This window comes from Nematolebias whitei, chromosome 11, assembly GCF_014905685.2.
Source record: "Nematolebias whitei isolate Nwh7 chromosome 11, NemWhi1, whole genome shotgun sequence".
In the NCBI taxonomy this organism is placed as follows: Eukaryota; Metazoa; Chordata; class Actinopteri; order Cyprinodontiformes; family Rivulidae; genus Nematolebias; species Nematolebias whitei.
In genome coordinates, this window is record NC_056508.1 from 22,683,384 (window position 1) to 22,690,211 (window position 6,828).

The 6,828-nt window shown below is 42.1% G+C and overlaps 1 protein-coding gene across 1 annotated transcript in view; it reads left to right on the plus strand.

Annotated features, from left to right (window-relative positions):
• Nucleotides 1-729: 729 nt before the first annotated feature.
• Nucleotides 730-6,828, plus strand: part of frmd4bb (FERM domain containing 4Bb) — a gene marked incomplete in the record, with an annotated part of 42,111 nt that continues 36,012 nt past the window's right edge. Inside the window, 1 exon segment of the mRNA XM_037684016.1 lies at nt 730-780.

Sequence of the window (6,828 nt, forward strand, 5' to 3'; positions counted from 1 at the left end):
GAGAAAATGCAAGCAGCTTTAGAATAAAGAAATATTCAAGAATAAAATATATATATATATTTCAAAGACATTTAATGGTTTCAAACCAAACTGAAAGGATCCCTGAAATCTAACAGGAGAGTCTGATTTACTGTAAGCCCCCAGGCAAGTGCAAACATTTGCTTATTCTTTCCTCTCTTTTTTTTTTTCTAAATAATTTTAATATGAGGAGCTCAAGAGAAGTTGTTGCTATGGTAACAGCTGAGACGGAGCCAATGAAGTGCTCTGCAGATAAACTCAGGTAAACTCTTCATGGTGACATAACCTCGTCGTTATTACTATTTGAATTACATGCAGCAGGGGTGAAAGTTGCAGCAGAGCTGGACAACGAACCTGAACTGGAAGCAGTTTTGATGTGAAGCTGAGGACAGAGGCGCAGCATCAGCAGCAGACAGCCTGCAGGCCATCAGGCGTCATTATTGTCGGGATGCGGCGTGAACCAGGCCGGCCGGCAGCTGCTGGGTGGGAGGGGGGGGGGGAGGGGGGGAGATAGGCTGAGGGAGGAGGGTAGGGTGTGTGCGTGTGTGTGGAGCGGGGGGTGGGTGCAGAGCTTGTTCTCATAATAGCCGGCGGCGGCTGAAGGCGTGGTGAGTGCGCGCTCCGGTAGTAACCGGATGATGAGCTCGGGCAGCGGCTCTCCTCCGCGGACAAAGCTGAACCCGGGGCGGATCAACATGCCGGAGAAGCTCTGCCTTTGTCATCGCCTCGGGAGCCGGGATACAGCCTGAAAGGAGTGCCAAGGTAAGGTTGATGCGCGATGGGTCCGACCCGCCTCAGACTGTACTGTCACACAAAGTCTGAGCAGTGGTGCGTGCGTGCGTGGGATCAAAAGGTTCCGGAGGAAATTACAACTGCATCCACGAGCGCGCGTGATGTTCCCAACCTGACTCAAACAAGAGGAGTGCTTTTGTTTGACATGTGGGGCTCAGGTGCACCCACCCATACAGTAACCTACAGTAGCACCCTCATTGTTCTCCCTGCACAGTGGCCCTGTGGATTCCTCTCATCACCGCTGATTTCAGCTGATAAGTGTTTGGTAGGATTCTTGGAAATATTTTCATTTGATAAAATAAGCTACACTGGTGTGAATGAGTCATGCAGCATCATGGGTTGGTTCAGGAAGTGTTGCTGAATGTTAACAATCCTCACTGAAACATCCAGCAAACCCCGCCTGTTGAAATGGTTTTATTTTATGGCAGCTTTCGTCCTGATCTAATATTCAGCCCTTTATCATTTATTATTCATTTATTTATCATATTTAGTCAGGATTTACCAGGACATTAAAGTGATAGTTCAGACAATCTAAAGTTGGACTCATGAACAAACAGTATCTTACCTGCGGTAGATGGCTCATCCTCTGTTTGGAAAAACTGAGTTTAGGTTTAACCAAACCAATGAGCTAAAGGCGGCATCTCGTTGGTGTCTAGCTGGAGACTGATGATTGCGATAAAACTGGCGAATCTTTAGTAGCAGTCTTACAGAATTTTGGGTGTTCGTGACCAAGTGACGAGCGAGTCGTGGGGCCACATTTGAACAAACAGTTAAAAAAAAATCAGGGCTTACATTTGTGTGCATTGTTTGCAAAAATTAATTCTTGGCCGTGTGCATTGCTTTGTTGCTCACTTCCACCTAGGTCTGTCACGATAACAAATTTTGATGGGTGATTAATTGTCTTATTGCGATAAACGATAATATTGTTTGAAATTTGACAATAATTAGTAAGTATTGTCGACTTTAAGGGGAAATGTTTGTTTATTTGTTTTGCGTGTACAGTAGTACCTTTTTTCAACCACCGGATGGCAATATAAGACTGAACCGAAGGATGGATAGTGAGGGAGCGAGCAGCATGTCTAAGAAAAATGGGAGGAAAGCTCCTTGACGTGACACGGGCTGTTTTTCTTTGGCTCTCAAAATGGCGGACGCTCGGTGTGGTTTGAGCTCTTCAGCATAGCATTTTTCACGCAAAGCTTCTAATTACAAAATCAGTAAACAAGTTCTCAGCTTCTTTTTGCAGAGAAAAACTTTTTACACTAAGGCACGGGTTTCAAACGTGAATTTTTGAAGCTTCGACCAGACGGCGCTTAGCTTAACCCGTAGCTTAGCTTCTCAGCTTAGCTGCTTTTAACCATCCAAAACCACGATTTTGGTTGGACGATAAAAATGGATTTTAATGAGAAAAGAGAAAGGGGGGGGGGGGGGGGGGTTCAGTGAAGAACAATAAAGTGATTAATTGATTTATTGTTTATTGTGGCAGGCCTACTTCCACCCACATTGTACTTGAACTGTCCAGCTTTGTACGCACCTTGGCAACCGTCCCAATGACTCAATCTGCCGGAGTACACGTTTGAAATGAAGATGGGCGGATTTGAATGAGTTTTTCAGAAGTTTCATCATCAACGTGGTATTTACATCTGAACATTTGCCTAAGATGTGTTCTATCAAAGAAAATCTCCCATGCTGGTATCAAAACACATCGGGATGGGTTGAAGATGCTCGTAACAGAATTGACCTATACAGTTATTAATGAGAATGCTCAATGTTTATCTTTTGCAATGCATTGTGGTCTAGATTTTTCTGAGAACCCCCATAGACATTTCAAGACTTTTTGGAGCCTCTCCTGCATATGTTGTTTGACAACTAGTGGCCAACAGTTGCAGCCCAGTGTCTCCAAGTGGACACAAAATTGCAAGACAGTGTGTAAACTTTGAATTGGAATTACTGTGAACATGTTTGTACCAACTCCTGGCAGCTATTGGGCCAAAATTCACCAGAACTTATCATACGTATCGTGGAATTACAAGAACTAAATTGAGACGGAAATGGATCGTCTGAACATTGCTAAGACTAACAGGGACTGCTGACACCTTAAAACAACTCCAATCTCAAAAATGCCATTGTGTTTCCTGCAAAGTTATCATATAAACAGTTTTTAATTTGGCTTTTGTTATTCAGATGGAGTTCTACAACTGTTTGTAAGCAGAAATAGTTCTACTAGCAACTAGCTGTAGCACCTTCAGTGCAACCTTGGGGGCTTCCAGGAGAAATTTCCCATTTCCAATAAAAATAATGGTGTACTGCAAAAGTGATGATGGTGTAAAGATTTAAATATTAATATAATAATAATAATAATTCTTTGAAATCGCCCAGAGGACATGACTTAACTTTGTTAGATTTTTCTTCCTGGATAATTGAGCATGCATCAGGATATTTAAATATTAGGATTTGCATGAGAATCCTTGCTTTTCCGTTGTGATAAAGAAAGAGCCGAGCTGCAAAGTGAAACTCTCTGTTTACTAGTCGGTCTATGTTCCTACCTCCTATGTTCCTTTGGTCACAAACTTTGGATTGTCAACGTAAGATCAAGATTGCGGATACAAGTGATCAAATCAAGTTTTCTCCGAAGGGTGGCAGGACTAGAGATATGATGAAAAGTTCATTTATCTAGGTGGGACTAGATTAGTAGATCTGCTGCTCCTCCACATTGAGAGGAGCCGGTTGAGGTGGTTCGGGCGTCTGATAAGGATGCTCCCTGGATACCTCATAAGGAGGTTTTCCAGTCATGTCTAACTGGGAGGAGACCCCAGGGGAAACCCAGAACACACCAGAGAGACTATGTCTCTTGGCTGGCCTGGAAATCCTGGAGATCCTTCCTGCCTTCAGCCATCAGCATCTATAACATCTCTGAATGAAATGAGGATAACAAGTTACAGCAACAAATAATTTCCCTCTGGGATTAATAAAGGATTTTTGAATTGAATTGAATTGAATTGAATGCCTTGAAGTTCATCGAGAAAGGCTGGAAGAGGTGGCTGTGGACAGAGATGTCTGGACCTCCCTGCTTAAGTGACTGTCTCCATGACCTGAATCCAGAACAAGGAGGAGATAATGGATGGATGGATGGATGGATGGATGGATGAACTATGAAATCTTTTAGATTGGTGTAGTTTTCAGATGGCTAAATCTGCTTTGGTAGTGGGATTTTTCACGTCATATTCACAAGCTAAAGAAAGGGAGTGGTGGCACAGTGGTTAGAGAAGGTGGGCCTGTGATCAGAAGGCCGCTGGTTCAACTCCCGGTACCGACAACATAACAATGTGGGTGGAGTAGGTTAAGCACCCACGCTTGCCTCCACCCTCATTTGCCTCACTCTGGCCCTTAACCCCCACCATCTGCCCCCCTGGGCATCCTAGATGGCAGCTATCTGCTCCACACAGAGGGCTGTGGTAGCTCGGTGGTCTGTGGTTACGTCAGGAAGGACATTGGCGTAAAAAATAACTGCCAAGTCTTCGTGCGACTTAGTTCGCTGTGGCGACGCCTAAAGAAGGGAGCAGCCGAAAGAAGAAAAAAAAAATTCACAAGCTAAAAGCTAGCCTAAGACGATTGCTGAAATTTTTACCATGAACTGCAATTTTTTTTTTCTTTAGATATTTTAGGCACTCCACTTTGTCTGCTACTCTCAGACTAGCCGTTAGCTCATCACTCAGGTCAAATTTATGCATTTATTTCCCAACTTGAGGTTGTTCAAAGAGCTTTTTGCAACAGGTAAGATATTACCTGTTGATACATTTTTTTTACAGACCCCGCCTCAAAATGTATAAACATTTCACATACTATGCACATTTATCTGTAAAGTATTATTATTATTTTTTAATTATTCATTCTTTATCACAAGTTTTGCTTTAAAAGGACAAAAACAAGGAGAATTGGGAGCTGCTGAGGCTGACGTTGACCTTCTGCAGTTATCTCAGAGCTGATGGAGGAGACATGAGTGGGTGTATTTTAAGCATCAAACCGTGTAAACAGGAATCGCTGTGTGACGGTTGTGTCTGCACCACAAACATGTCCAGCGTGAAACTTTACGGCTCTTCCTATTTGTTGGACAGGATGTCCTGTGTCATTTGTCTCCTCAGCTGACATCCCATGGGCAAACATAAAAAAAAAAGACAAAGCGTTAATAAAGAACAACTTTGCTTTAAATTCACATTTTCAATACATTCAGTCTAAGATGCTTCTACTATAAATGTGCTTCATGGTGCTGAGAAATGTTCCAGCACTGAGTTAGAAACTTTCCATTGAGCAACCGAAGCCTCCGGAGGTTGGATGAAAATAACAGCTAAGGACAGAGAGGAAATGATTTCTATTTGGATGTGCAAATAATCTTATATTGCATACTTGTGTGAGGGAGCAAATCTGATTACTCTAATAATGTGAAATGTGATAGCAGGGCAGCATGAAACAGGTTAGTGGATCTGGGGTTAGATAAGTCTCAATCATGTGCAATGTGCTGAAAAATATTGCTGATCAGTCATTTTCTAAATGCCATTCAAGCCTTCAGTGAAGATAAGGACATTATCTCCAACATGGTGATATTTCAGACTAACAGGTGATGGTGCTCACATGTGCGTTTATTCCTCATCCATAACATAATTTAGCCATTTTCTGTTTTTATTTTATTTTATATCTGCTCCAGCTTGGTTCTGCCTCCCTGAGCTCTGCAGAAACTCACTGCAGCACTTTGAAGTGAAACTCTGCAGCTGCACATTTCCACTGGTGACAGCTTTAAATCCGTAATAATGAGGGAAACGTGGCAAAGCTCTCCAAAACTGGAAGCATGCACAGATTATAGAGTCGTTTCTCCATCCTGTGTCTTTTCAAGCGCTTTACCTCTGCACTGTATACTGCTGCATTCAAAGATCGATCCAGCTTACTTTGAATGTTCAGACTGAGATTAGAGATTGAGAGATTTAACTATGGCATTTAAACTTCCAATCACACTCACATGTCGCAGTGTGATTGCATGTTCATTATAGAGGCGTATGTCATATCTTTTCTACAGCTCATCCTGAAACGCTGCACTGTCCCTCAGCCATTCCTCTCCAGGGAAGCAGCGTTCAGTCACATTATGGGCCTCTGTGATCTTCCTTTTAATATCGATTCAATATATATAACACACACGTTGCTATAAAATGGACTGGATGAGCACACGTCCCTTTTAATTTAGCTACAAAACATTAAAAGTGATTATAATCCCATTATTTTAAGCTAGGAGAGGCTGAATATGGGAAATACAGATGTTGGATTTTCAGGTTGATTTTAGGTTTTTCTCTCCATCAGTGTTGAAAATTAGCTGAGCGCCTCTAAAAGTGATTTTTAGATTGAGATTAACAGATTTTTACTGAACTGCTTTACGTAAAGTTACCAGCAGTACTGTTACAGTAACGTGCTCAACATGAGACCTGCTGAATGCGAAGCTGCAGGTTCTGCCATGTTTCACTCAGCTTTGGATAATACGATAAAAGTTTTGCAATTTTTTTTAAAATAAACTTTGAAGAGACATCATTAGATCACGAGATCATCATTAGAATTCAATTCAATTCAGTTCATTTATATAGCGCCAAATCACAATAAAGTTGTCTCAGGGCACTTTACAGGAACATTCACAGAAAGCCAATTAGTAAATTCCCATCCATCTGTCCATCCATCCATGCATCCATCCATCTCTTCATCCAATATCATTACACGCTTCTTCCTTTCTGGGTTGCGGGGATCACTGGTGCCCATGTCCAGCCATCACTGTGCGAGAGGCGGGGACACCCTGGACAGGTCTCTAGTCCATCACAGAGACACATGGAGACAAATGAGGCAAACAACCATTCATTGACAACCATTGATCTATATTGTACATATTTTTTAGTATATTTGCTTTTTTAAACTTCAGAATCACTCAAGGAAAGAAAAACGCCTGAAACAGCAACTGAATAACTAGATTACAAAATACAAGCTGCAATA